Source organism: Rhinoderma darwinii, chromosome 3 (assembly GCF_050947455.1).
Source record: "Rhinoderma darwinii isolate aRhiDar2 chromosome 3, aRhiDar2.hap1, whole genome shotgun sequence".
Classification (NCBI taxonomy): Eukaryota; Metazoa; Chordata; class Amphibia; order Anura; family Rhinodermatidae; genus Rhinoderma; species Rhinoderma darwinii.
In genome coordinates this window covers 414,297,520-414,322,519 of record NC_134689.1, presented here as the reverse complement: position 1 = coordinate 414,322,519, position 25,000 = coordinate 414,297,520, and the positions used below count along the sequence as shown (strand labels likewise).

At 38.6% G+C, this 25,000-nt stretch overlaps 25 non-coding genes across 25 annotated transcripts; 15 read left to right on the top strand and 10 right to left on the bottom strand.

Annotated features, from left to right (window-relative positions):
* The first annotated feature begins 606 nt into the window (after positions 1–606).
* TRNAM-CAU (transfer RNA methionine (anticodon CAU)) lies at positions 607–679 on the top strand. Its single transcript has one exon. It is a non-coding gene; the product is annotated as a tRNA-Met (tRNA).
* A 651-nt stretch (positions 680–1,330) lies between these two features.
* On the top strand, positions 1,331–1,403 carry TRNAM-CAU (transfer RNA methionine (anticodon CAU)). The gene has a single exon. It is a non-coding gene; the product is annotated as a tRNA-Met (tRNA).
* Positions 1,404–1,871: 468 nt separating this feature from the next.
* On the bottom strand, positions 1,872–1,943 carry TRNAE-UUC (transfer RNA glutamic acid (anticodon UUC)). Its single transcript has one exon. It is a non-coding gene; the product is annotated as a tRNA-Glu (tRNA).
* Positions 1,944–2,054: 111 nt separating this feature from the next.
* TRNAM-CAU (transfer RNA methionine (anticodon CAU)) lies at positions 2,055–2,127 on the top strand. Its single transcript has one exon. It is a non-coding gene; the product is annotated as a tRNA-Met (tRNA).
* A 651-nt stretch (positions 2,128–2,778) lies between these two features.
* Positions 2,779–2,851, top strand: TRNAM-CAU (transfer RNA methionine (anticodon CAU)). The gene has a single exon. It is a non-coding gene; the product is annotated as a tRNA-Met (tRNA).
* Positions 2,852–3,502: 651 nt separating this feature from the next.
* On the top strand, positions 3,503–3,575 carry TRNAM-CAU (transfer RNA methionine (anticodon CAU)). Its single transcript has one exon. It is a non-coding gene; the product is annotated as a tRNA-Met (tRNA).
* A 651-nt stretch (positions 3,576–4,226) lies between these two features.
* On the top strand, positions 4,227–4,299 carry TRNAM-CAU (transfer RNA methionine (anticodon CAU)). The gene has a single exon. It is a non-coding gene; the product is annotated as a tRNA-Met (tRNA).
* Positions 4,300–4,950: 651 nt separating this feature from the next.
* Positions 4,951–5,023, top strand: TRNAM-CAU (transfer RNA methionine (anticodon CAU)). The gene has a single exon. It is a non-coding gene; the product is annotated as a tRNA-Met (tRNA).
* Positions 5,024–6,398: 1,375 nt separating this feature from the next.
* On the top strand, positions 6,399–6,471 carry TRNAM-CAU (transfer RNA methionine (anticodon CAU)). The gene has a single exon. It is a non-coding gene; the product is annotated as a tRNA-Met (tRNA).
* Positions 6,472–10,559: 4,088 nt separating this feature from the next.
* On the bottom strand, positions 10,560–10,631 carry TRNAE-UUC (transfer RNA glutamic acid (anticodon UUC)). Its single transcript has one exon. It is a non-coding gene; the product is annotated as a tRNA-Glu (tRNA).
* Positions 10,632–10,742: 111 nt separating this feature from the next.
* On the top strand, positions 10,743–10,815 carry TRNAM-CAU (transfer RNA methionine (anticodon CAU)). The gene has a single exon. It is a non-coding gene; the product is annotated as a tRNA-Met (tRNA).
* Positions 10,816–12,190: 1,375 nt separating this feature from the next.
* TRNAM-CAU (transfer RNA methionine (anticodon CAU)) lies at positions 12,191–12,263 on the top strand. The gene has a single exon. It is a non-coding gene; the product is annotated as a tRNA-Met (tRNA).
* A 3,107-nt stretch (positions 12,264–15,370) lies between these two features.
* Positions 15,371–15,443, top strand: TRNAM-CAU (transfer RNA methionine (anticodon CAU)). The gene has a single exon. It is a non-coding gene; the product is annotated as a tRNA-Met (tRNA).
* A 651-nt stretch (positions 15,444–16,094) lies between these two features.
* Positions 16,095–16,167, top strand: TRNAM-CAU (transfer RNA methionine (anticodon CAU)). The gene has a single exon. It is a non-coding gene; the product is annotated as a tRNA-Met (tRNA).
* A 467-nt stretch (positions 16,168–16,634) lies between these two features.
* On the bottom strand, positions 16,635–16,706 carry TRNAE-UUC (transfer RNA glutamic acid (anticodon UUC)). Its single transcript has one exon. It is a non-coding gene; the product is annotated as a tRNA-Glu (tRNA).
* Positions 16,707–17,358: 652 nt separating this feature from the next.
* Positions 17,359–17,430, bottom strand: TRNAE-UUC (transfer RNA glutamic acid (anticodon UUC)). The gene has a single exon. It is a non-coding gene; the product is annotated as a tRNA-Glu (tRNA).
* Positions 17,431–17,541: 111 nt separating this feature from the next.
* TRNAM-CAU (transfer RNA methionine (anticodon CAU)) lies at positions 17,542–17,614 on the top strand. The gene has a single exon. It is a non-coding gene; the product is annotated as a tRNA-Met (tRNA).
* Positions 17,615–18,082: 468 nt separating this feature from the next.
* TRNAE-UUC (transfer RNA glutamic acid (anticodon UUC)) lies at positions 18,083–18,154 on the bottom strand. Its single transcript has one exon. It is a non-coding gene; the product is annotated as a tRNA-Glu (tRNA).
* A 1,423-nt stretch (positions 18,155–19,577) lies between these two features.
* On the bottom strand, positions 19,578–19,649 carry TRNAE-UUC (transfer RNA glutamic acid (anticodon UUC)). Its single transcript has one exon. It is a non-coding gene; the product is annotated as a tRNA-Glu (tRNA).
* Positions 19,650–19,760: 111 nt separating this feature from the next.
* On the top strand, positions 19,761–19,833 carry TRNAM-CAU (transfer RNA methionine (anticodon CAU)). Its single transcript has one exon. It is a non-coding gene; the product is annotated as a tRNA-Met (tRNA).
* Positions 19,834–21,797: 1,964 nt separating this feature from the next.
* Positions 21,798–21,869, bottom strand: TRNAE-UUC (transfer RNA glutamic acid (anticodon UUC)). Its single transcript has one exon. It is a non-coding gene; the product is annotated as a tRNA-Glu (tRNA).
* A 700-nt stretch (positions 21,870–22,569) lies between these two features.
* TRNAE-UUC (transfer RNA glutamic acid (anticodon UUC)) lies at positions 22,570–22,641 on the bottom strand. Its single transcript has one exon. It is a non-coding gene; the product is annotated as a tRNA-Glu (tRNA).
* Positions 22,642–22,752: 111 nt separating this feature from the next.
* TRNAM-CAU (transfer RNA methionine (anticodon CAU)) lies at positions 22,753–22,825 on the top strand. Its single transcript has one exon. It is a non-coding gene; the product is annotated as a tRNA-Met (tRNA).
* A 468-nt stretch (positions 22,826–23,293) lies between these two features.
* TRNAE-UUC (transfer RNA glutamic acid (anticodon UUC)) lies at positions 23,294–23,365 on the bottom strand. The gene has a single exon. It is a non-coding gene; the product is annotated as a tRNA-Glu (tRNA).
* A 1,424-nt stretch (positions 23,366–24,789) lies between these two features.
* On the bottom strand, positions 24,790–24,861 carry TRNAE-UUC (transfer RNA glutamic acid (anticodon UUC)). The gene has a single exon. It is a non-coding gene; the product is annotated as a tRNA-Glu (tRNA).
* Positions 24,862–25,000: the final 139 nt, after the last annotated feature.

Genomic DNA, 25,000 nt, shown 5'->3' with positions numbered 1-25,000 from the left:
GTTTTTCTGCCGAAACGTTTTTAATATATGAGGAAAGTGTTGTTGATTTCCTTGTCATTTTTGAGTGAGTAGAAGAGATGGGAATGATTTGAGCTTTAAATCCAAAATAGGATCTTGCCTAAAAATAAACAATATTAAAGCAAAGTCCCAATCAGATTGGGTGAAATAGTCTGATGGTTTCTTATTTATTGGCGAAACTAGTTCATTAAAAAAAGGAAAATTAGCCAAACTGACAGGATAAAGGGGTTGTTGACTTGGAGTGAGAAGGGAACAATAGGAATTATTTGAGTTTCAAGCTCAAATAGGATCTGGTGAAAAGAGGAGGAATGGGTAAACAAAGATAAGTTGGAATTTATGGCCACAAAGAGCACTTTTATCCTATAACGCTCAACCTTTGAAAGTGCAAGACTAGTGAAAGGTTCTTTCCCATACCGGGAGTCGAACCCAGGCCACCTGGGTGAAAACCAAGAATCCTAACCGCTAGACCATATGGAAGCAGTTACTAAGTAAAATGACTCATGGACTAAGAAAAAGTGTGAATAAAGAAAATTTATATATATTTTTTCATTTTGCCGCTTTGAGCTTGTCTACAAACATCTGGTGGTTGCCTCGTTAGCGCAGTAGGAAGCGTGTCAGTCTCATAATCTGAAGGTCGTGAGTTCGATCCTCACACGAGGCACTGTTCAGTGAGTTTTTGTCTTCCTCCATTCATGCAGGAAATCTGGTTTTTCTGCCGAAACGTTTTTAATATATGAGGAAAGTGTTGTTGATTTCCTTGTCATTTTTGAGTGAGTAGAAGAGATGGGAATGATTTGAGCTTTAAATCCAAAATAGGATTTTGCCTAAAAAGAAACAATATTAAAGCAAAGTCCCAATCAGATTGGGTGAAATAGTCTGATGGTTTCTTATTTATTGGCGAAACTAGTTCATTAAAAAAAGGAAAATTAGCCAAACTGACAGGATAAAGGGGTTGTTGACTTGGAGTGAGAAGGGAACAATAGGAATTATTTGAGTTTCAAGCTCAAATAGGATCTGGTGAAAAGAGGAGGAATGGGTAAACAAAGATAAGTTAGAATTTATGGCCACAAAGAGCACTTTTATCCTATAACGCTCAACCTTTGAAAGTGCAAGACTAGTGAAAGGTTCTTTCCCATACCAGGAGTCGAACCCAGGCCACCTGGGTGAAAACCAGGAATCCTAACCGCTAGACCATATGGAAGCAGTTACTAAGTAAAATGAGTCATGGACTAAGAAAAAGTGGGAATAAAGAAAATGTATATATATTTTTTCATTTTGCCGCTTTGAGCTTGTCTACAAACATCTGGTGGTTGCCTCGTTAGCGCAGTAGGAAGCGTGTCAGTCTCATAATCTGAAGGTCGTGAGTTCGATCCTCACACGAGGCACTGTTCAGTGAGTTTTTGTCTTCCTCCATTCATGCAGGAAATCTGGTTTTTCTGCCGAAACGTTTTTAATATATGAGGAAAGTGTTGTTGATTTCCTTGTCATTTTTGAGTGAGTAGAAGAGATGGGAATGATTTGAGCTTTAAATCCAAAATAGGATTTTGCCTAAAAAGAAACAATATTAAAGCAAAGTCCCAATCAGATTGGGTGAAATAGTCTGATGGTTTCTTATTTATTGGCGAAACTAGTTCATTAAAAAAAGGAAAATTAGCCAAACTGACAGGATAAAGGGGTTGTTGACTTGGAGTGAGAAGGGAACAATAGGAATTATTTGAGTTTCAAGCTCAAATAGGATCTGGTGAAAAGAGGAGGAATGGGTAAACAAAGATAAGTTAGAATTTATGGCCACAAAGAGCACTTTTATCCTATAACGCTCAACCTTTGAAAGTGCAAGACTAGTAAAAGGTTTTTTCCCATACCGGGAGTCGAACCCGGGCCACCTGGGTGAAAACCAGGAATCCTAACCGCTAGACCATATGGAAGCAGTTACTAAGTAAAATGAGTCATGGACTAAGAAAAAGTGGGAATAAAGAAAATGTATATATATTTTTTCATTTTGCCGCTTTGAGCTTGTCTACAAACATCTGGTGGTTGCCTCGTTAGCGCAGTAGGAAGCGTGTCAGTCTCATAATCTGAAGGTCGTGAGTTCGATCCTCACACGAGGCACTGTTCAGTGAGTTTTTGTCTTCCTCCATTCATGCAGGAAATCGGGTTTTTCTGCCGAAACGTTTTTAATATATGAGGAAAGTGTTGTTGATTTCCTTGTCATTTTTGAGTGAGTAGAAGAGATGGGAATGATTTGAGCTTTAAATCCAAAATAGGATCTTGCCTAAAAATAAACAATATTAAAGCAAAGTCCCAATCAGATTGGGTGAAATAGTCTGATGGTTTCTTATTTATTGGCGAAACTAGTTCATTAAAAAAAGGAAAATTAGCCAAACTGACAGGATAAAGGGGTTGTTGACTTGGAGTGAGAAGGGAACAATAGGAATTATTTGAGTTTCAAGCTCAAATATGATCTGGTGAAAAGAGGAGGAATGGGTAAACAAAGATAAGTTGGAATTTATGGCCACAAAGAGCACTTTTATCCTATAACGCTCAACCTTTGAAAGTGCAAGACTAGTGAAAGGTTCTTTCCCATACCGGGAGTCGAACCCAGGCCACCTGGGTGAAAACCAAGAATCCTAACCGCTAGACCATATGGAAGCAGTTACTAAGTAAAATGACTCATGGACTAAGAAAAAGTGTGAATAAAGAAAATTTATATATATTTTTTCATTTTGCCGCTTTGAGCTTGTCTACAAACATCTGGTGGTTGCCTCGTTAGCGCAGTAGGAAGCGTGTCAGTCTCATAATCTGAAGGTCGTGAGTTCGATCCTCACACGAGGCACTGTTCAGTGAGTTTTTGTCTTCCTCCATTCATGCAGGAAATCTGGTTTTTCTGCCGAAACGTTTTTAATATATGAGGAAAGTGTTGTTGATTTCCTTGTCATTTTTGAGTGAGTAGAAGAGATGGGAATGATTTGAGCTTTAAATCCAAAATAGGATTTTGCCTAAAAAGAAACAATATTAAAGCAAAGTCCCAATCAGATTGGGTGAAATAGTCTGATGGTTTCTTATTTATTGGCGAAACTAGTTCATTAAAAAAAGGAAAATTAGCCAAACTGACAGGATAAAGGGGTTGTTGACTTGGAGTGAGAAGGGAACAATAGGAATTATTTGAGTTTCAAGCTCAAATAGGATCTGGTGAAAAGAGGAGGAATGGGTAAACAAAGATAAGTTAGAATTTATGGCCACAAAGAGCACTTTTATCCTATAACGCTCAACCTTTGAAAGTGCAAGACTAGTGAAAGGTTCTTTCCCATACCAGGAGTCGAACCCAGGCCACCTGGGTGAAAACCAGGAATCCTAACCGCTAGACCATATGGAAGCAGTTACTAAGTAAAATGAGTCATGGACTAAGAAAAAGTGGGAATAAAGAAAATGTATATATATTTTTTCATTTTGCCGCTTTGAGCTTGTCTACAAACATCTGGTGGTTGCCTCGTTAGCGCAGTAGGAAGCGTGTCAGTCTCATAATCTGAAGGTCGTGAGTTCGATCCTCACACGAGGCACTGTTCAGTGAGTTTTTGTCTTCCTCCATTCATGCAGGAAATCTGGTTTTTCTGCCGAAACGTTTTTAATATATGAGGAAAGTGTTGTTGATTTCCTTGTCATTTTTGAGTGAGTAGAAGAGATGGGAATGATTTGAGCTTTAAATCCAAAATAGGATTTTGCCTAAAAAGAAACAATATTAAAGCAAAGTCCCAATCAGATTGGGTGAAATAGTCTGATGGTTTCTTATTTATTGGCGAAACTAGTTCATTAAAAAAAGGAAAATTAGCCAAACTGACAGGATAAAGGGGTTGTTGACTTGGAGTGAGAAGGGAACAATAGGAATTATTTGAGTTTCAAGCTCAAATAGGATCTGGTGAAAAGAGGAGGAATGGGTAAACAAAGATAAGTTAGAATTTATGGCCACAAAGAGCACTTTTATCCTATAACGCTCAACCTTTGAAAGTGCAAGACTAGTGAAAGGTTCTTTCCCATACCAGGAGTCGAACCCAGGCCACCTGGGTGAAAACCAGGAATCCTAACCGCTAGACCATATGGAAGCAGTTACTAAGTAAAATGAGTCATGGACTAAGAAAAAGTGGGAATAAAGAAAATGTATATATATTTTTTCATTTTGCCGCTTTGAGCTTGTCTACAAACATCTGGTGGTTGCCTCGTTAGCGCAGTAGGAAGCGTGTCAGTCTCATAATCTGAAGGTCGTGAGTTCGATCCTCACACGAGGCACTGTTCAGTGAGTTTTTGTCTTCCTCCATTCATGCAGGAAATCTGGTTTTTCTGCCGAAACGTTTTTAATATATGAGGAAAGTGTTGTTGATTTCCTTGTCATTTTTGAGTGAGTAGAAGAGATGGGAATGATTTGAGCTTTAAATCCAAAATAGGATTTTGCCTAAAAAGAAACAATATTAAAGCAAAGTCCCAATCAGATTGGGTGAAATAGTCTGATGGTTTCTTATTTATTGGCGAAACTAGTTCATTAAAAAAAGGAAAATTAGCCAAACTGACAGGATAAAGGGGTTGTTGACTTGGAGTGAGAAGGGAACAATAGGAATTATTTGAGTTTCAAGCTCAAATAGGATCTGGTGAAAAGAGGAGGAATGGGTAAACAAAGATAAGTTAGAATTTATGGCCACAAAGAGCACTTTTATCCTATAACGCTCAACCTTTGAAAGTGCAAGACTAGTGAAAGGTTCTTTCCCATACCAGGAGTCGAACCCAGGCCACCTGGGTGAAAACCAGGAATCCCAACCGCTAGACCATATGGGAGCAGTTATTAAGTATAATGAGTCATGGACTAAGAAAAAGTGGGAATAAAGAAAATGTATATATATTTTTTCATTTTGCCGCTTTGAGCTTGTCTACAAACATCTGGTGGTTGCCTCGTTAGCGCAGTAGGAAGCGTGTCAGTCTCATAATCTGAAGGTCGTGAGTTCGATCCTCACACGAGGCACTGTTCAGTGAGTTTTTGTCTTCCTCCATTCATGCAGGAAATCGGGTTTTTCTGCCGAAACGTTTTTAATATATGAGGAAAGTGTTGTTGATTTCCTTGTCATTTTTGAGTGAGTAGAAGAGATGGGAATGATTTGAGCTTTAAATCCAAAATAGGATCTTGCCTAAAAATAAACAATATTAAAGCAAAGTCCCAATCAGATTGGGTGAAATAGTCTGATGGTTTCTTATTTATTGGCGAAACTAGTTCATTAAAAAAAGGAAAATTAGCCAAACTGACAGGATAAAGGGGTTGTTGACTTGGAGTGAGAAGGGAACAATAGGAATTATTTGAGTTTCAAGCTCAAATATGATCTGGTGAAAAGAGGAGGAATGGGTAAACAAAGATAAGTTGGAATTTATGGCCACAAAGAGCACTTTTATCCTATAACGCTCAACCTTTGAAAGTGCAAGACTAGTGAAAGGTTCTTTCCCATACCGGGAGTCGAACCCAGGCCACCTGGGTGAAAACCAAGAATCCTAACCGCTAGACCATATGGAAGCAGTTACTAAGTAAAATGACTCATGGACTAAGAAAAAGTGTGAATAAAGAAAATTTATATATATTTTTTCATTTTGCCGCTTTGAGCTTGTCTACAAACATCTGGTGGTTGCCTCGTTAGCGCAGTAGGAAGCGTGTCAGTCTCATAATCTGAAGGTCGTGAGTTTGATCCTCACACGAGGCACTGTTCAGTGAGTTTTTGTCTTCCTCCATTCATGCAGGAAATCGGGTTTTTCTGCCGAAACGTTTTTAATATATGAGGAAAGTGTTGTTGATTTCCTTGTCATTTTTGAGTGAGTAGAAGAGATGGGAATGATTTGAGCTTTAAATCCAAAATAGGATTTTGCCTAAAAAGAAACAATATTAAAGCAAAGTCCCAATCAGATTGGGTGAAATAGTCTGATGGTTTCTTATTTATTGGCGAAACTAGTTCATTAAAAAAAAGAAAATTAGCCAAACTGACAGGATAAAGGGGTTGTTGACTTGGAGTGAGAAGGGAACAATAGGAATTATTTGAGTTTCAAGCTCAAATAGGATCTGGTGAAAAGAGGAGGAATGGGTAAACAAAGATAAGTTAGAATTTATGGCCACAAAGAGCACTTTTATCCTATAACGCTCAACCTTTGAAAGTGCAAGACTAGTGAAAGGTTCTTTCCCATACCAGGAGTCAAACCCAGGCCACCTGGGTGAAAACCAGGAATCCCAACCGCTAGACCATATGGGAGCAGTTATTAAGTATAATGAGTCATGGACTAAGAAAAAGTGGGAATAAAGAAAATGTATATATATTTTTTCATTTTGCCGCTTTGAGCTTGTCTACAAACATCTGGAGGTTGCCTCGTTAGCGCAGTAGGAAGCGTGTCAGTCTCATAATCTGAAGGTCGTGAGTTCGATCCTCACACGAGGCACTGTTCAGTGAGTTTTTGTCTTCCTCCATTCATGCAGGAAATCTGGTTTTTCTGCCGAAACGTTTTTAATATATGAGGAAAGTGTTGTTGATTTCCTTGTCATTTTTGAGTGAGTAGAAGAGATGGGAATGATTTGAGCTTTAAATCCAAAATAGGATCTTGCCTAAAAATAAACAATATTAAAGCAAAGTCCCAATCAGATTGGGTGAAATAGTCTGATGGTTTCTTATTTATTGGCGAAACTAGTTCATTAAAAAAAGGAAAATTAGCCAAACTGACAGGATAAAGGGGTTGTTGACTTGGAGTGAGAAGGGAACAATAGGAATTATTTGAGTTTCAAGCTCAAATAGGATCTGGTGAAAAGAGGAGGAATGGGTAAACAAAGATAAGTTAGAATTTATGGCCACAAAGAGCACTTTTATCCTATAACGCTCAACCTTTGAAAGTGCAAGACTAGTGAAAGGTTCTTTCCCATACCAGGAGTCGAACCCAGGCCACCTGGGTGAAAACCAGGAATCCCAACCGCTAGACCATATGGGAGCAGTTATTAAGTATAATGAGTCATGGACTAAGAAAAAGTGGGAATAAAGAAAATGTATATATATTTTTTCATTTTGCCGCTTTGAGCTTGTCTACAAACATCTGGTGGTTGCCTCGTTAGTGCAGTAGGAAGCGTGTCAGTCTCATAATCTGAAGGTCGTGAGTTCGATCCTCACACGAGGCACTGTTCAGTGAGTTTTTGTCTTCCTCCATTCATGCAGGAAATCTGGTTTTTCTGCCGAAACGTTTTTAATATATGAGGAAAGTGTTGTTGATTTCCTTGTCATTTTTGAGTGAGTAGAAGAGATGGGAATGATTTGAGCTTTAAATCCAAAATAGGATTTTGCCTAAAAAGAAACAATATTAAAGCAAAGTCCCAATCAGATTGGGTGAAATAGTCTGATGGTTTCTTATTTATTGGCGAAACTAGTTCATTAAAAAAAGGAAAATTAGCCAAACTGACAGGATAAAGGGGTTGTTGACTTGGAGTGAGAAGGGAACAATAGGAATTATTTGAGTTTCAAGCTCAAATAGGATCTGGTGAAAAGAGGAGGAATGGGTAAACAAAGATAAGTTAGAATTTATGGCCACAAAGAGCACTTTTATCCTATAACGCTCAACCTTTGAAAGTGCAAGACTAGTGAAAGGTTCTTTCCCATACCAGGAGTCGAACCCAGGCCACCTGGGTGAAAACCAGGAATCCTAACCGCTAGACCATATGGAAGCAGTTACTAAGTAAAATGAGTCATGGACTAAGAAAAAGTGTGAATAAAGAAAATTTATATATATTTTTTCATTTTGCCGCTTTGAGCTTGTCTACAAACATCTGGTGGTTGCCTCGTTAGCGCAGTAGGAAGCGTGTCAGTCTCATAATCTGAAGGTCGTGAGTTTGATCCTCACACGAGGCACTGTTCAGTGAGTTTTTGTCTTCCTCCATTCATGCAGGAAATCGGGTTTTTCTGCCGAAATGTTTTTAATATATGAGGAAAGTGTTGTTGATTTCCTTGTCATTTTTGAGTGAGTAGAAGAGATGGGAATGATTTGAGCTTTAAATCCAAAATAGGATCTTGCCTAAAAATAAACAATATTAAAGCAAAGTCCCAATCAGATTGGGTGAAATAGTCTGATGGTTTCTTATTTATTGGCGAAACTAGTTCATTAAAAAAAGGAAAATTAGCCAAACTGACAGGATAAAGGGGTTGTTGACTTGGAGTGAGAAGGGAACAATAGGAATTATTTGAGTTTCAAGCTCAAATAGGATCTGGTGAAAAGAGGAGGAATGGGTAAACAAAGATAAGTTGGAATTTATGGCCACAAAGAGCACTTTTATCCTATAACGCTCAACCTTTGAAAGTGCAAGACTAGTGAAAGGTTCTTTCCCATACCGGGAGTCGAACCCAGGCCACCTGGGTGAAAACCAAGAATCCTAACCGCTAGACCATATGGAAGCAGTTACTAAGTAAAATGAGTCATGGACTAAGAAAAAGTGTGAATAAAGAAAATTTATATATATTTTTTCATTTTGCCGCTTTGAGCTTGTCTACAAACATCTGGTGGTTGCCTCGTTAGCGCAGTAGGAAGCGTGTCAGTCTCATAATCTGAAGGTCGTGAGTTTGATCCTCACACGAGGCACTGTTCAGTGAGTTTTTGTCTTCCTCCATTCATGCAGGAAATCGGGTTTTTCTGCCGAAATGTTTTTAATATATGAGGAAAGTGTTGTTGATTTCCTTGTCATTTTTGAGTGAGTAGAAGAGATGGGAATGATTTGAGCTTTAAATCCAAAATAGGATTTTGCCTAAAAAGAAACAATATTAAAGCAAAGTCCAAATCAGATTGGGTGAAATAGTCTGATGGTTTCTTATTTATTGGCGAAACTAGTTCATTAAAAAAAAGAAAATTAGCCAAACTGACAGGATAAAGGGGTTGTTGACTTGGAGTGAGAAGGGAACAATAGGAATTATTTGAGTTTCAAGCTCAAATAGGATCTGGTGAAAAGAGGAGGAATGGGTAAACAAAGATAAGTTAGAATTTATGGCCACAAAGAGCACTTTTATCCTATAACGCTCAACCTTTGAAAGTGCAAGACTAGTGAAAGGTTCTTTCCCATACCAGGAGTCAAACCCAGGCCACCTGGGTGAAAAACAGGAATCCCAACCGCTAGACCATATGGGAGCAGTTATTAAGTATAATGAGTCATGGACTAAGAAAAAGTGGGAATAAAGAAAATGTATATATATTTTTTCATTTTGCCGCTTTGAGCTTGTCTACAAACATCTGGTGGTTGCCTCGTTAGCGCAGTAGGAAGCGTGTCAGTCTCATAATCTGAAGGTCGTGAGTTTGATCCTCACACGAGGCACTGTTCAGTGAGTTTTTGTCTTCCTCCATTCATGCAGGAAATCGGGTTTTTCTGCCGAAACGTTTTTAATATATGAGGAAAGTGTTGTTGATTTCCTTGTCATTTTTGAGTGAGTAGAAGAGATGGGAATGATTTGAGCTTTAAATCCAAAATAGGATTTTGCCTAAAAAGAAACAATATTAAAGCAAAGTCCCAATCAGATTGGGTGAAATAGTCTGATGGTTTCTTATTTATTGGCGAAACTAGTTCATTAAAAAAAGGAAAATTAGCCAAACTGACAGGATAAAGGGGTTGTTGACTTGGAGTGAGAAGGGAACAATAGGAATTATTTGAGTTTCAAGCTCAAATAGGATCTGGTGAAAAGAGGAGGAATGGGTAAACAAAGATAAGTTAGAATTTATGGCCACAAAGAGCACTTTTATCCTATAACGCTCAACCTTTGAAAGTGCAAGACTAGTGAAAGGTTCTTTCCCATACCAGGAGTCGAACCCAGGCCACCTGGGTGAAAACCAGGAATCCCAACCGCTAGACCATATGGGAGCAGTTATTAAGTATAATGAGTCATGGACTAAGAAAAAGTGGGAATAAAGAAAATGTATATATATTTTTTCATTTTGCCGCTTTGAGCTTGTCTACAAACATCTGGTGGTTGCCTCGTTAGCGCAGTAGGAAGCGTGTCAGTCTCATAATCTGAAGGTCGTGAGTTTGATCCTCACACGAGGCACTGTTCAGTGAGTTTTTGTCTTCCTCCATTCATGCAGGAAATCGGGTTTTTCTGCCGAAACGTTTTTAATATATGAGGAAAGTGTTGTTGATTTCCTTGTCATTTTTGAGTGAGTAGAAGAGATGGGAATGATTTGAGCTTTAAATCCAAAATAGGATCTTGCCTAAAAAGAAACAATATTAAAGCAAAGTCCCAATCAGATTGGGTGAAATAGTCTGATGGTTTCTTATTTATTGGCGAAACTAGTTCATTAAAAAAAGGAAAATTAGCCAAACTGACAGGATAAAGGGGTTGTTGACTTGGAGTGAGAAGGGAACAATAGGAATTATTTGAGTTTCAAGCTCAAATAGGATCTGGTGAAAAGAGGAGGAATGGGTAAACAAAGATAAGTTAGAATTTATGGCCACAAAGAGCACTTTTATCCTATAACGCTCAACCTTTGAAAGTGCAAGGCTAGTGAAAGGTTCTTTCCCATACCGGGAGTCGAACCCAGGCCACCTGGGTGAAAACCAGGAATCCTAACCGCTAGACCATATGGAAGCAGTTACTAAGTAAAATGAGTCATGGACTAAGAAAAAGTGGGAATAAAGAAAATTTATATATATTTTTTCATTTTGCCGCTTTGAGCTTGTCTACAAACATCTGGTGGTTGCCTCGTTAGCGCAGTAGGAAGCGTGTCAGTCTCATAATCTGAAGGTCGTGAGTTCGATCCTCACACGAGGCACTGTTCAGTGAGTTTTTGTCTTCCTCCATTCATGCAGGAAATCTGGTTTTTCTGCCGAAACGTTTTTAATATATGAGGAAAGTGTTGTTGATTTCCTTGTCATTTTTGAGTGAGTAGAAGAGATGGGAATGATTTGAGCTTTAAATCCAAAATAGGATCTTGCCTAAAAATAAACAATATTAAAGCAAAGTCCCAATCAGATTGGGTGAAATAGTCTGATGGTTTCTTATTTATTGGCGAAACTAGTTCATTAAAAAAAGGAAAATTAGCCAAACTGACAGGATAAAGGGGTTGTTGACTTGGAGTGAGAAGGGAACAATAGGAATTATTTGAGTTTCAAGCTCAAATAGGATCTGGTGAAAAGAGGAGGAATGGGTAAACAAAGATAAGTTAGAATTTATGGCCACAAAGAGCACTTTTATCCTATAACGCTCAACCTTTGAAAGTGCAAGACTAGTGAAAGGTTCTTTCCCATACCGGGAGTCGAACCCAGGCCACCTGGGTGAAAACCAGGAATCCTAACTGCTAGACCATATGGAAGCAGTTACTAAGTAAAATGAGTCATGGACTAAGAAAAAGTGGGAATAAAGAAAATTTATATATATTTTTTCATTTTGCCGCTTTGAGCTTGTCTACAAACATCTGGTGGTTGCCTCGTTAGCGCAGTAGGAAGCGTGTCAGTCTCATAATCTGAAGGTTGTGAGTTTGATCCTCACACGAGGCACTGTTCAGTGAGTTTTTGTCTTCCTCCATTCATGCAGGAAATCGGGTTTTTCTGCCGAAACGTTTTTAATATATGAGGAAAGTGTTGTTGATTTCCTTGTCATTTTTGAGTGAGTAGAAGAGATGGGAATGATTTGAGCTTTAAATCCAAAATAGGATTTTGCCTAAAAAGAAACAATATTAAAGCAAAGTCCCAATCAGATTGGGTGAAATAGTCTGATGGTTTCTTATTTATTGGCGAAACTAGTTCATTAAAAAAAGGAAAATTAGCCAAACTGACAGGATAAAGGGGTTGTTGACTTGGAGTGAGAAGGGAACAATAGGAATTATTTGAGTTTCAAGCTCAAATAGGATCTGGTGAAAAGAGGAGGAATGGGTAAACAAAGATAAGTTAGAATTTATGGCCACAAAGAGCACTTTTATCCTATAACGCTCAACCTTTGAAAGTGCAAGACTAGTGAAAGGTTCTTTCCCATACCAGGAGTCGAACCCAGGCCACCTGGGTGAAAACCAGGAATCCCAACCGCTAGACCATATGGGAGCAGTTATTAAGTATAATGAGTCATGGACTAAGAAAAAGTGGGAATAAAGAAAATGTATATATATTTTTTCATTTTGCCGCTTTGAGCTTGTCTACAAACATCTGGTGGTTGCCTCGTTAGCGCAGTAGGAAGCGTGTCAGTCTCATAATCTGAAGGTCGTGAGTTCGATCCTCACACGAGGCACTGTTCAGTGAGTTTTTGTCTTCCTCCATTCATGCAGGAAATCGGGTTTTTCTGCCGAAACGTTTTTAATATATGAGGAAAGTGTTGTTGATTTCCTTGTCATTTTTGAGTGAGTAGAAGAGATGGGAATGATTTGAGCTTTAAATCCAAAATAGGATCTTGCCTAAAAAGAAACAATATTAAAGCAAAGTCCCAATCAGATTGGGTGAAATAGTCTGATGGTTTCTTATTTATTGGCGAAACTAGTTCATTAACCCCTTAACGCTCCAGGACATACTATTATGTCATGGTAAGTGCATCGTTCGCGCTCCATGACATAATAGTATGTCATGGAGTAAACACGGCGCCGTTCGCGCGGGGCGCGTGCATGAGCTGTGATAGCTGCTGTTTCCGACAGCAGACTATTACTGCTCAATGTGCCGGGACCGATCGTGGTGGTCCCCGCAGATTTAACCCCTCAGAAGCCGCGTTCAATAGCGATCGCGGCTTCTTAGGGGTTAATCCGCCATCGCCGGCCTGCTACACGATAGCGGCCGGCGATGGTGACTATGGCAACCGGACACCAAAAAATGGCGTCCGGCTATGTCATAGACGGAAGCCTAGTGGGTCCTGACAGAGTCAGGACCCACTATGCTTGCTGTCAGTGAGTAGCTGACAGTTCTAATACACTGCACTACGCATGTAGTGCAGTGTATTAGAATAGCGATCAGGACCTCCTGCCCTCAAGTCCCCTAATGGGACAAAGTAAAAAAGTAAAAAAAAAGTTAAAAAAAGTTGTGTAAAAATAAGAAAATAAAAGTTTTAAAAGTAATAAAAGTAAAAATCCCCCTTTTTCCCTTGTCAGTCTTTATTATTAAAATAAATAAATAAATAAACAAATAAACTATACATAATTGGTATCGCCGCGTCCGTAACGGCCTGAACTACAAAATTATTTCGTTATTTATCCCGCGCGGTGAACGCCGTAAAAAAAATAAATAATAAACCGCACCACAATCACAATTGTTTGGTCACTTCACCTCCCAAAAAATGGAATAAAAAGAGATCAAAAAGTCGCATGTACCGAAAAATGGTACTGATCGAAACTACAGTTCGTTACGCAAAAAATAAGTCCTCGCACGGCTTTTTTGAAGGAAAAATAAAAACGTTCTGGCTCTTAGAATAAGGGAACACAAAAAGTGAATGATTGTTTACAAAACGTATTTTATTGTGCAAACGCCATAAGACATAAAAAAACTATAAACATCTGGTATCGCCGTAATCGTATCGCCCCGCAGAATGAAGTGAATGTGTCATTTATAGCGCACGGTGAACGCTGTGAAAAAAATAGAACAAAAAAACAATAGTAGAATTGCGGTTTTTTAGTCACCGCGCCACATAAAAATAGAATAAAGACTGATCAAAAAGTCGCATGCATGACATGAAAACTGCAATGGATTCCTCAAGGGGTCTAGTTTCCAAATTGGGGTCACTTTTGGGGGTTTTCCACTGTTTTGGCACCACAAGACCCCTTCAAACCGGACATGGTGCCTAATAAAAAAGAGGGCTCAAAATCCACTAGGTGTTCTTTTGCTTCGGAGGCCGGTGCTTCAGTCCATTACCGGCCCGAGGGCCACGTGTGGGATATTTCTCTAAACTGCAGAATCTGGGCAATACGTATTAAGTTGCGTTTCTCTGATAAATCCTTTTGTGTTATAAAAAAAATGGTATAAAGAGGATTTTCTGACAAAAAAAAAAAGTAAATGTCACCTCTACTTTGCTCTAAATTTCTGTGAAACACCTAAAGGGTTCATAAACTTTCTACATGCTGTTGTGAATACTTTGAGGGGTCTAGTTTCTAAAATGGGGTGTTTGATAGGGGTTTCTAATATATGGGCCCCTCAAAGCAACTTCAGAACTGAACTGGAACCTAAAAAAATAAATAAATGAGGCAATACTTCGCTTCTCACATTATACTGATAATGAGTCGTGCCCACCCCGAGATGACCCCATTTTGACCGTTTGTATAAACGGAGACCCCTATTAGACCGTTTCAGTGCCCGGTTTTCCCAAGCATACACCCCCGAGAAGTGTATTTCTATTGATGAGTCCCTGGTACATTTTAAAGCGAGGGTTCAATTCCGCCAGTACCTGCCGGGTAAGAGGGCAAGGTAAACTTTCTATATGCTGTTTTGAATACTTTGAGGGGTCTAGTTTTTAAAATGGGGTGTTTTATGGGGGTTTCTAATACATAGGCCCCTCAAATCCACTTCAGAACTGAACCGGTACCTTCAAAAAAAGGCTTTTGAAATTTTCTTAAGAATATGAGAAATTGCTGTTTATGTTCTAAGCCTTGCAACGTCCAAGAAAAATAAAATAATGTTCAAAAAACGATGCCAATCTTAAGTAGACATATGGGAAATGTGAACTAGTAACTATTTTGGGTGGTATAACCGTCTGTTTTTCAAGCAGATGCATTTAAATTCTGAAAAATGCTATTTTTTGTAAATTTTCTCTAAATTTTGCAATTTTTCACAAATAAAGACTGAATATATCGACCAAATTTTACCACGAACATGAAGCCCAAAGTGTCACGAGAAAACTATCTCAGAATCGCTTGGATAGGTTTAAGCATTCCGACGTTATTACCACATAAAGTGAAATATGTCAGATTTGAAAAATGGGCTCTGAGCCTTAAGGCCCAAACTAGGCTGCGTCCTTAAGGGGTTAAAAAAAGGAAAATTAGCCAAACTGACAGGATAAAGGGGTTGTTGACTTGGAGTGAGAAGGGAACAATAGGAATTATTTGAGTTTCAAGCTCAAATAGGATCTGGTGAAAAGAGGAGGAATGGGTAAACAAAGATAAGTTAGAATTTATGGCCACAAAGAGCACTTTTATCCTATAACGCTCAACCTTTGAAAGTGCAAGACTAGTGAAAGGTTCTTTCCCATACCAGGGGTCGAACCCAGGCCACCTGGGTGAAAACCAGGAATCCTAACCGCTAGACCATATGGGAGCAGTTATTAAGTATAATGAGTCATGGACTAAGAAAAAGTGGGAATAAAGAAAATGTATATATATTTTTTCATTTTGCCGCTTTGAGCTTGTCTACAAACATCTGGTGGTTGCCTCGTTAGCGCAGTAGGAAGCGTGTCAGTCTCATAATCTGAAGGTCGTGAGTTCGATCCTCACACGAGGCACTGTTCAGTGAGTTTTTGTCTTCCTCCATTCATGCAGGAAATCTGGTTTTTCTGCCGAAACGTTTTTAATATATGAGGAAAGTGTTGTTGATTTCCTTGTCATTTTTGAGTGAGTAGAAGAGATGGGAATGATTTGAGCTTTAAATCCAAAATAGGATCTTGCCTAAAAATAAACAATATTAAAGCAAAGTCCCAATCAGATTGGGTGAAATAGTCTGATGGTTTCTTATTTATTGGCGAAACTAGTTCATTAAAAAAAGGAAAATTAGCCAAACTGACAGGATAAAGGGGTTGTTGACTTGGAGTGAGAAGGGAACAATAGGAATTATTTGAGTTTCAAGCTCAAATAGGATCTGGTGAAAAGAGGAGGAATGGGTAAACAAAGATAAGTTAGAATTTATGGCCACAAAGAGCACTTTTATCCTATAACGCTCAACCTTTGAAAGTGCAAGACTAGTGAAAGGTTCTTTCCCATACCAGGAGTCAAACCCAGGCCACCTGGGTGAAAACCAGGAATCCTAACCGCTAGACCATATGGGAGCAGTTATTAAGTATAATGAGTCATGGACTAAGAAAAAGTGGGAATAAAGAAAATGTATATATATTTTTTCATTTTGCCGCTTTGAGCTTGTCTACAAACATCTGGTGGTTGCCTCGTTAGCGCAGTAGGAAGCGTGTCAGTCTCATAATCTGAAGGTCGTGAGTTCGATCCTCACACGAGGCACTGTTCAGTGAGTTTTTGTCTTCCTCCATTCATGCAGGAAATCTGGTTTTTCTGCCGAAACGTTTTTAATATATGAGGAAAGTGTTGTTGATTTCCTTGTCATTTTTGAGTGAGTAGAAGAGATGGGAATGATTTGAGCTTTAAATCCAAAATAGGATCTTGCCTAAAAATAAACAATATTAAAGCAAAGTCCCAATCAGATTGGGTGAAATAGTCTGATGGTTTCTTATTTATTGGCGAAACTAGTTCATTAAAAAAAGGAAAATTAGCCAAACTGACAGGATAAAGGGGTTTTTGACTTGGAGTGAGAAGGGAACAATAGGAATTATTTGAGTTTCAAGCTCAAATAGGATCTGGTGAAAAGAGGAGGAATGGGTAAACAAAGATAAGTTAGAATTTATGGCCACAAAGAGCACTTTTATCCTATAACGCTCAACCTTTGAAAGTGCAAGACTAGTAAAAGGTTTTTCCCATACCGGGAGTCGAACCCGGGCCACCTGGGTGAAAACCAGGAATCCTAACCGCTAGACCATATGGGAGCAGTTATTAAGTATAATGAGTCATGGCCTAAGAAAAAGTGGGAATAAAGAAAATGTATATATATTTTTTCATTTTGCCGCTTTGAGCTTGTTTACAAACATCTGGTGGTTGCCTCGTTAGCGCAGTAGGCAGCGTGTCAGTCTCATAATCTGAAGGTCGTGAGTTCGATCCTCACGCGAGGCACTGTTCAGTGAGTTTTTGTCTTCCTCCGTTCATGCAGGAAATCGGGTTTTTCTGCCGAAACGTTTTTAATATATGAGGAAAGTGTTGTTGATTTCCTTGTCATTTTTGAGTGAGTAGAAGAGATGGGAATGATTTGAGCTTTAAATCCAAAATAGGATTTTGCCTAAAAAGAAACAATATTAAAGCAAAGTCCCAATCAGATTGGGTGAAATAGTCTGATGGTTTCTTATTTATTGGCGAAACTAGTTCATTAAAAAAAGGAAAATTAGCCAAACTGACAGGATAAAGGGGTTGTTGACTTGGAGTGAGAAGGGAACAATAGGAATTATTTGAGTTTCAAGCTCAAATAGGATCTGGTGAAAAGAGGAGGAATGGGTAAACAAAGATAAGTTAGAATTTATGGCCACAAAGAGCACTTTTATCCTATAACGCTCAACCTTTGAAAGTGCAAGACTAGTAAAAGGTTTTTTCCCATACCGGGAGTCGAACCCGGGCCACCTGGGTGAAAACCAGGAATCCTAACCGCTAGACCATATGGAAGCAGTTACTAAGTAAAATGAGTCATGGACTAAGAAAAAGTGGGAATAAAGAAAATTTATATATATTTTTTCATTTTGCCGCTTTGAGCTTGTCTACAAACATCTGGTGGTTGCCTCGTTAGCGCAGTAGGCAGCGTGTCAGTCTCATAATCTGAAGGTCGTGAGTTCGATCCTCACACGAGGCACTGTTCAGTGAGTTTTTGTCTTCCTCCATTCATGCAGGAAATCGGGTTTTTCTGCCGAAACGTTTTTAATATATGAGGAAAGTGTTGTTGATTTCCTTGTCATTTTTGAGTGAGTAGAAGAGATGGGAATGATTTGAGCTTTAAATCCAAAATAGGATCTTGCCTAAAAATAAACAATATTAAAGCAAAGTCCCAATCAGATTGGGTGAAATAGTCTGATGGTTTCTTGTTTATTGGCGAAACTAGTTCATTAAAAAAAGGAAAATTAGCCAAACTGACAGGATAAAGGGGTTGTTGACTTGGAGTGAGAAGGGAACAATAGGAATTATTTGAGTTTCAAGCTCAAATAGGATCTGGTGAAAAGAGGAGGAATAGGTAAACAAAGATAAGTTAGAATTTATGGCCACAAAGAGCACTTTTATCCTATAACGCTCAACCTTTGAAAGTGCAAGACTAGTAAAAGGTTTTTTCCCATACCGGGAGTCGAACCCGGGCCACCTGGGTGAAAACCAGGAATCCTAACCGCTAGACCATATGGAAGCAGTTACTAAGTAAAATGAGTCATGGACTAAGAAAAAGTGGGAATAAAGAAAATTTATATATATTTTTTCATTTTGCCGCTTTGAGCTTGTCTACAAACATCTGGTGGTTGCCTCGTTAGCGCAGTAGGCAGCGTGTCAGTCTCATAATCTGAAGGTCGTGAGTTCGATCCTCACGCGAGGCACTGTTCAGTGAGTTTTTGTCTTCCTCCGTTCATGCAGGAAATCGGGTTTTTCTGCCGAAACGTTTTTAATATATGAGGAAAGTGTTGTTGATTTCCTTGTCATTTTTGAGTGAGTAGAAGAGATGGGAATGATTTGAGCTTTAAATCCAAAATAGGATTTTGCCTAAAAAGAAACAATATTAAAGCAAAGTCCCAATCAGATTGGGTGAAATAGTCTGATGGTTTCTTATTTATTGGCGAAACTAGTTCATTAAAAAAAGGAAAATTAGCCAAACTGACAGGATAAAGGGGTTGTTGACTTGGAGTGAGAAGGGAACAATAGGAATTATTTGAGTTTCAAGCTCAAATAGGATCTGGTGAAAAGAGGAGGAATGGGTAAACAAAGATAAGTTAGAATTTATGGCCACAAAGAGCACTTTTATCCTATAACGCTCAACCTTTGAAAGTGCAAGACTAGTGAAAGGTTCTTTCCCATACCAGGAGTCGAACCCAGGCCACCTGGGTGAAAACCAGGAATCCCAACCGCTAGACCATATGGAAGCAGTTATTAAGTAAAATGAGTCATGGACTAAGAAAAAGTGGGAATAAAGAAAATTTATATATATTTTTTCATTTTGCCGCTTTGAGCTTGTCTACAAACATCTGGTGGTTGCCTCGTTAGCGCAGTAGGCAGCGTGTCAGTCTCATAATCTGAAGGTCGTGAGTTCGATCCTCACGCGAGGCACTGTTCAGTGAGTTTTTGTCTTCCTCCGTTCATGCAGGAAATCGGGTTTTTCTGCCGAAACGTTTTTAATATATGAGGAAAGTGTTGTTGATTTCCTTGTCATTTTTGAGTGAGTAGAAGAGATGGGAATGATTTGAGCTTTAAATCCAAAATAGGATTTTGCCTAAAAAGAAACAATATTAAAGCAAAGTCCCAATCAGATTGGGTGAAATAGTCTGATGGTTTCTTATTTATTGGCGAAACTAGTTCATTAAAAAAAGGAAAATTAGCCAAACTGACAGGATAAAGGGGTTGTTGACTTGGAGTGAGAAGGGAACAATAGGAATTATTTGAGTTTCAAGCTCAAATAGGATCTGGTGAAAAGAGGAGGAATGGGTAAACAAAGATAAGTTAGAATTTATGGCCACAAAGAGGAGGAATGGGTAAACAAAGATAAGTTAGAATTTATGGCCACAAAGAGCACTTTTATCCTATAACGCTCAACCTTTGAAAATGCAAGACTAGTAAAAGGTTATTTCCCATACTGGGAGTCGAACCCAGGCCACCTGGGTGAAAACCAGGAATCCTAACCGCTAGACCATATGGAAGCAGTTATTAAGTAAAATGAGTCATGGACTAAGAAAAAGTGGGAATAAAGAAAATTTATATATATTTTTTCATTTTGCCGCTTTGAGCTTGTCTACAAACATCTGGTGGTTGCCTCGTTAGCGCAGTAGGCAGCGTGTCAGTCTCATAATCTGAAGGTCGTGAGTTCGATCCTCACACGAGGCACTGTTCAGTGAGTTTTTGTCTTCCTCCATTCATGCAGGAAATCGGGTTTTTCTGCCGAAACGTTTTTAATATATGAGGAAAGTGTTGTTGATTTCCTTGTCATTTTTGAGTGAGTAGAAGAGATGGGAATGATTTGAGCTTTAAATCCAAAATAGGATCTTGCCTAAAAATAAACAATATTAAAGCAAAGTCCCAATCAGATTGGGTGAAATAGTCTGATGGTTTCTTGTTTATTGGCGAAACTAGTTCATTAAAAAAAGGAAAATTAGCCAAACTGACAGGATAAAGGGGTTGTTGACTTGGAGTGAGAAGGGAACAATAGGAATTATTTGAGTTTCAAGCTCAAATAGGATCTGGTGAAAAGAGGAGGAATAGGTAAACAAAGATAAGTTAGAATTTATGGCCACAAAGAGCACTTTTATCCTATAACGCTCAACCTTTGAAAGTGCAAGACTAGTAAAAGGTTTTTTCCCATACCGGGAGTCGAACCCGGGCCACCTGGGTGAAAACCAGGAATCCTAACCGCTAGACCTTATGGGAGCAGTTATTAAGTATAATGAGTCATGGCCTAAGAAAAAGTGGGAATAAAGAAAATGTATATATATTTTTTCATTTTGCCGCTTTGAGCTTGTTTACAAACATCTGGTGGTTGCCTCTTTAGCACAGTAGGAAGCGTGTCAGTCTCATAATCTGAAGGTCGTGAGTTCGATCCTCACACGAGGCACTGTTCAGTGAGTTTTTGTCTTCCTCCATTCATGCAGGAAATCGGGTTTTTCTGCCGAAACGTTTTTAATATATGAGGAAAGTGTTGTTGATTTCCTTGTCATTTTTGAGTGAGTAGAAGAGATGGGAATGATTTGAGCTTTAAATCCAAAATAGGATTTTGCCTAAAAAGAAACAATATTAAAGCAAAGTCCCAATCAGATTGGGTGAAATAGTCTGATGGTTTCTTATTTATTGGCGAAACTAGTTCATTAAAAAAAGGAAAATTAGCCAAACTGACAGGATAAAGGGGTTGTTGACTTGGAGTGAGAAGGGAACAATAGGAATTATTTGAGTTTTCAAGCTCAAATAGGATCTGGTGAAAAGAGGAGGAATGGGTAAACAAAGATAAGTTAGAATTTATGGCCACAAAGAGCACTTTTATCCTATAACGCTCAACCTTTGAAAATGCAAGACTAGTAAAAGGTTATTTCCCATACCGGGAGTCGAACACAGGCCACCTGGGTGAAAACCAGGAATCCTAACCGCTAGACCATATGGAAGCAGTTATTAAGTAAAATGAGTCATGGACTAAGAAAAAGTGGGAATAAAGAAAATTTATATATATTTTTTCATTTTGCCGCTTTGAGCTTGTCTACAAACATCTGGTGGTTGCCTCGTTAGCGCAGTAGGCAGCGTGTCAGTCTCATAATCTGAAGGTCGTGAGTTCGATCCTCACGCGAGGCACTGTTCAGTGAGTTTTTGTCTTCCTCCGTTCATGCAGGAAATCGGGTTTTTCTGCCGAAACGTTTTTAATATATGAGGAAAGTGTTGTTGATTTCCTTGTCATTTTTGAGTGAGTAGAAGAGATGGGAATGATTTGAGCTTTAAATCCAAAATAGGATTTTGCCTAAAAAGAAACAATATTAAAGCAAAGTCCCAATCAGATTGGGTGAAATAGTCTGATGGTTTCTTATTTATTGGCGAAACTAGTTCATTAAAAAAAGGAAAATTAGCCAAACTGACAGGATAAAGGGGTTGTTGACTTGGAGTGAGAAGGGAACAATAGGAATTATTTGAGTTTCAAGCTCAAATAGGATCTGGTGAAAAGAGGAGGAATGGGTAAACAAAGATAAGTTAGAATTTATGGCCACAAAGAGGAGGAATGGGTAAACAAAGATAAGTTAGAATTTATGGCCACAAAGAGCACTTTTATCCTATAACGCTCAACCTTTGAAAATGCAAGACTAGTAAAAGGTTATTTCCCATACTGGGAGTCGAACCCAGGCCACCTGGGTGAAAACCAGGAATCCTAACCGCTAGACCATATGGAAACAGTTATTAAGTAAAATGAGTCATGGACTAAGAAAAAGTGGGAATAAAGAAAATTTATATATATTTTTTCATTTTGCCGCTTTGAGCTTGTCTACAAACATCTGGTGGTTGCCTCGTTAGCGCAGTAGGCAGCGTGTCAGTCTCATAATCTGAAGGTCGTGAGTTCGATCCTCACGCGAGGCACTGTTCAGTGAGTTTTTGTCTTCCTCCGTTCATGCAGGAAATCGGGTTTTTCTGCCGAAACGTTTTTAATATATGAGGAAAGTGTTGTTGATTTCCTTGTCATTTTTGAGTGAGTACAAGAGATGGGAATGATTTGAGCTTTAAATCCAAAATAGGATTTTGCCTAAAAAGAAACAATATTAAAGCAAAGTCCCAATCAGATTGGGTGAAATAGTCTGATGGTTTCTTATTTATTGGCGAAACTAGTTCATTAAAAAAAGGAAAATTAGCCAAACTGACAGGATAAAGGGGTTGTTGACTTGGAGTGAGAAGGGAACAATAGGAATTATTTGAGTTTCAAGCTCAAATAGGATCTGGTGAAAAGAGGAGGAATGGGTAAACAAAGATAATTTAGAATTTATGGCCACAAAAATGGAGGAATGGGTAAACAAAGATAAGTTAGAATTTATGGCCACAAAGAGCACTTTTATCCTATAACGCTCAACCTTTGAAAATGCAAGACTAGTAAAAGGTTATTTCCCATACTGGGAGTCGAACCCAGGCCACCTGGGTGAAAACCAGGAATCCTAACCGCTAGACCATATGGAAGCAGTTATTAAGTAAAATGAGTCATGGACTAAGAAAAAGTGGGAATAAAGAAAATTTATATATATTTTTTCATTTTGCCGCTTTGAGCTTGTCTACAAACATCTGGTGGTTGCCTCGTTAGCGCAGTAGGCAGCGTGTCAGTCTCATAATCTGAAGGTCGTGAGTTCGATCCTCACACGAGGCACTGTTCAGTGAGTTTTTGTCTTCCTCCATTCATGCAGGAAATCGGGTTTTTCTGCCGAAACGTTTTTAATATATGAGGAAAGTGTTGTTGATTTCCTTGTCATTTTTGAGTGAGTAGAAGAGATGGGAATGATTTGAGCTTTAAATCCAAAATAGGATCTTGCCTAAAAATAAACAATATTAAAGCAAAGTCCCAATCAGATTGGGTGAAATAGTCTGATGGTTTCTTGTTTATTGGCGAAACTAGTTCATTAAAAAAAGGAAAATTAGCCAAACTGACAGGATAAAGGGGTTGTTGACTTGGAGTGAGAAGGGAACAATAGGAATTATTTGAGTTTCAAGCTCAAATAGGATCTGGTGAAAAGAGGAGGAATAGGTAAACAAAGATAAGTTAGAATTTATGGCCACAAAGAGCACTTTTATCCTATAACGCTCAACCTTTGAAAGTGCAAGACTAGTAAAAGGTTTTTTCCCATACCGGGAGTCGAACCCGGGCCACCTGGGTGAAAACCAGGAATCCTAACCGCTAGACCATATGGGAGCAGTTATTAAGTATAATGAGTCATGGCCTAAGAAAAAGTGGGAATAAAGAAAATGTATATATATTTTTTCATTTTGCCGCTTTGAGCTTGTTTACAAACATCTGGTGGTTGCCTCTTTAGCACAGTAGGAAGCGTGTCAGTCTCATAATCTGAAGGTCGTGAGTTCGATCCTCACACGAGGCACTGTTCAGTGAGTTTTTGTCTTCCTCCATTCATGCAGGAAATCGGGTTTTTCTGCCGAAACGTTTTTAATATATGAGGAAAGTGTTGTTGATTTCCTTGTCATTTTTGAGTGAGTAGAAGAGATGGGAATGATTTGAGCTTTAAATCCAAAATAGGATTTTGCCTAAAAAGAAACAATATTAAAGCAAAGTCCCAATCAGATTGGGTGAAATAGTCTGATGGTTTCTTATTTATTGGCGAAACTAGTTCATTAAAAAAAGGAAAATTAGCCAAACTGACAGGATAAAGGGGTTGTTGACTTGGAGTGAGAAGGGAACAATAGGAATTATTTGAGTTTTCAAGCTCAAATAGGATCTGGTGAAAAGAGGAGGAATGGGTAAACAAAGATAAGTTAGAATTTATGGCCACAAAGAGCACTTTTATCCTATAACGCTCAACCTTTGAAAATGCAAGACTAGTAAAAGGTTATTTCCCATACCGGGAGTCGAACACAGGCCACCTGGGTGAAAACCAGGAATCCTAACCGCTAGACCATATGGAAGCAGTTATTAAGTAAAATGAGTCATGGACTAAGAAAAAGTGGGAATAAAGAAAATTTATATATATTTTTTCATTTTGCCGCTTTGAGCTTGTCTACAAACATCTGGTGGTTGCCTCGTTAGCGCAGTAGGCAGCGTGTCAGTCTCATAATCTGAAGGTCGTGAGTTCGATCCTCACGCGAGGCACTGTTCAGTGAGTTTTTGTCTTCCTCCGTTCATGCAGGAAATCGGGTTTTTCTGCCGAAACGTTTTTAATATATGAGGAAAGTGTTGTTGATTTCCTTGTCATTTTTGAGTGAGTAGAAGAGATGGGAATGATTTGAGCTTTAAATCCAAAATAGGATTTTGCCTAAAAAGAAACAATATTAAAGCAAAGTCCCAATCAGATTGGGTGAAATAGTCTGATGGTTTCTTATTTATTGGCGAAACTAGTTCATTAAAAAAAGGAAAATTAGCCAAACTGACAGGATAAAGGGGTTGTTGACTTGGAGTGAGAAGGGAACAATAGGAATTATTTGAGTTTCAAGCTCAAATAGGATCTGGTGAAAAGAGGAGGAATGGGTAAACAAAGATAAGTTAGAATTTATGGCCACAAAGAGGAGGAATGGGTAAACAAAGATAAGTTAGAATTTATGGCCACAAAGAGCACTTTTATCCTATAACGCTCAACCTTTGAAAATGCAAGACTAGTAAAAGGTTATTTCCCATACTGGGAGTCGAACCCAGGCCACCTGGGTGAAAACCAGGAATCCTAACCGCTAGACCATATGGAAACAGTTATTAAGTAAAATGAGTCATGGACTAAGAAAAAGTGGGAATAAAGAAAATTTATATATATTTTTTCATTTTGCCGCTTTGAGCTTGTCTACAAACATCTGGTGGTTGCCTCGTTAGCGCAGTAGGCAGCGTGTC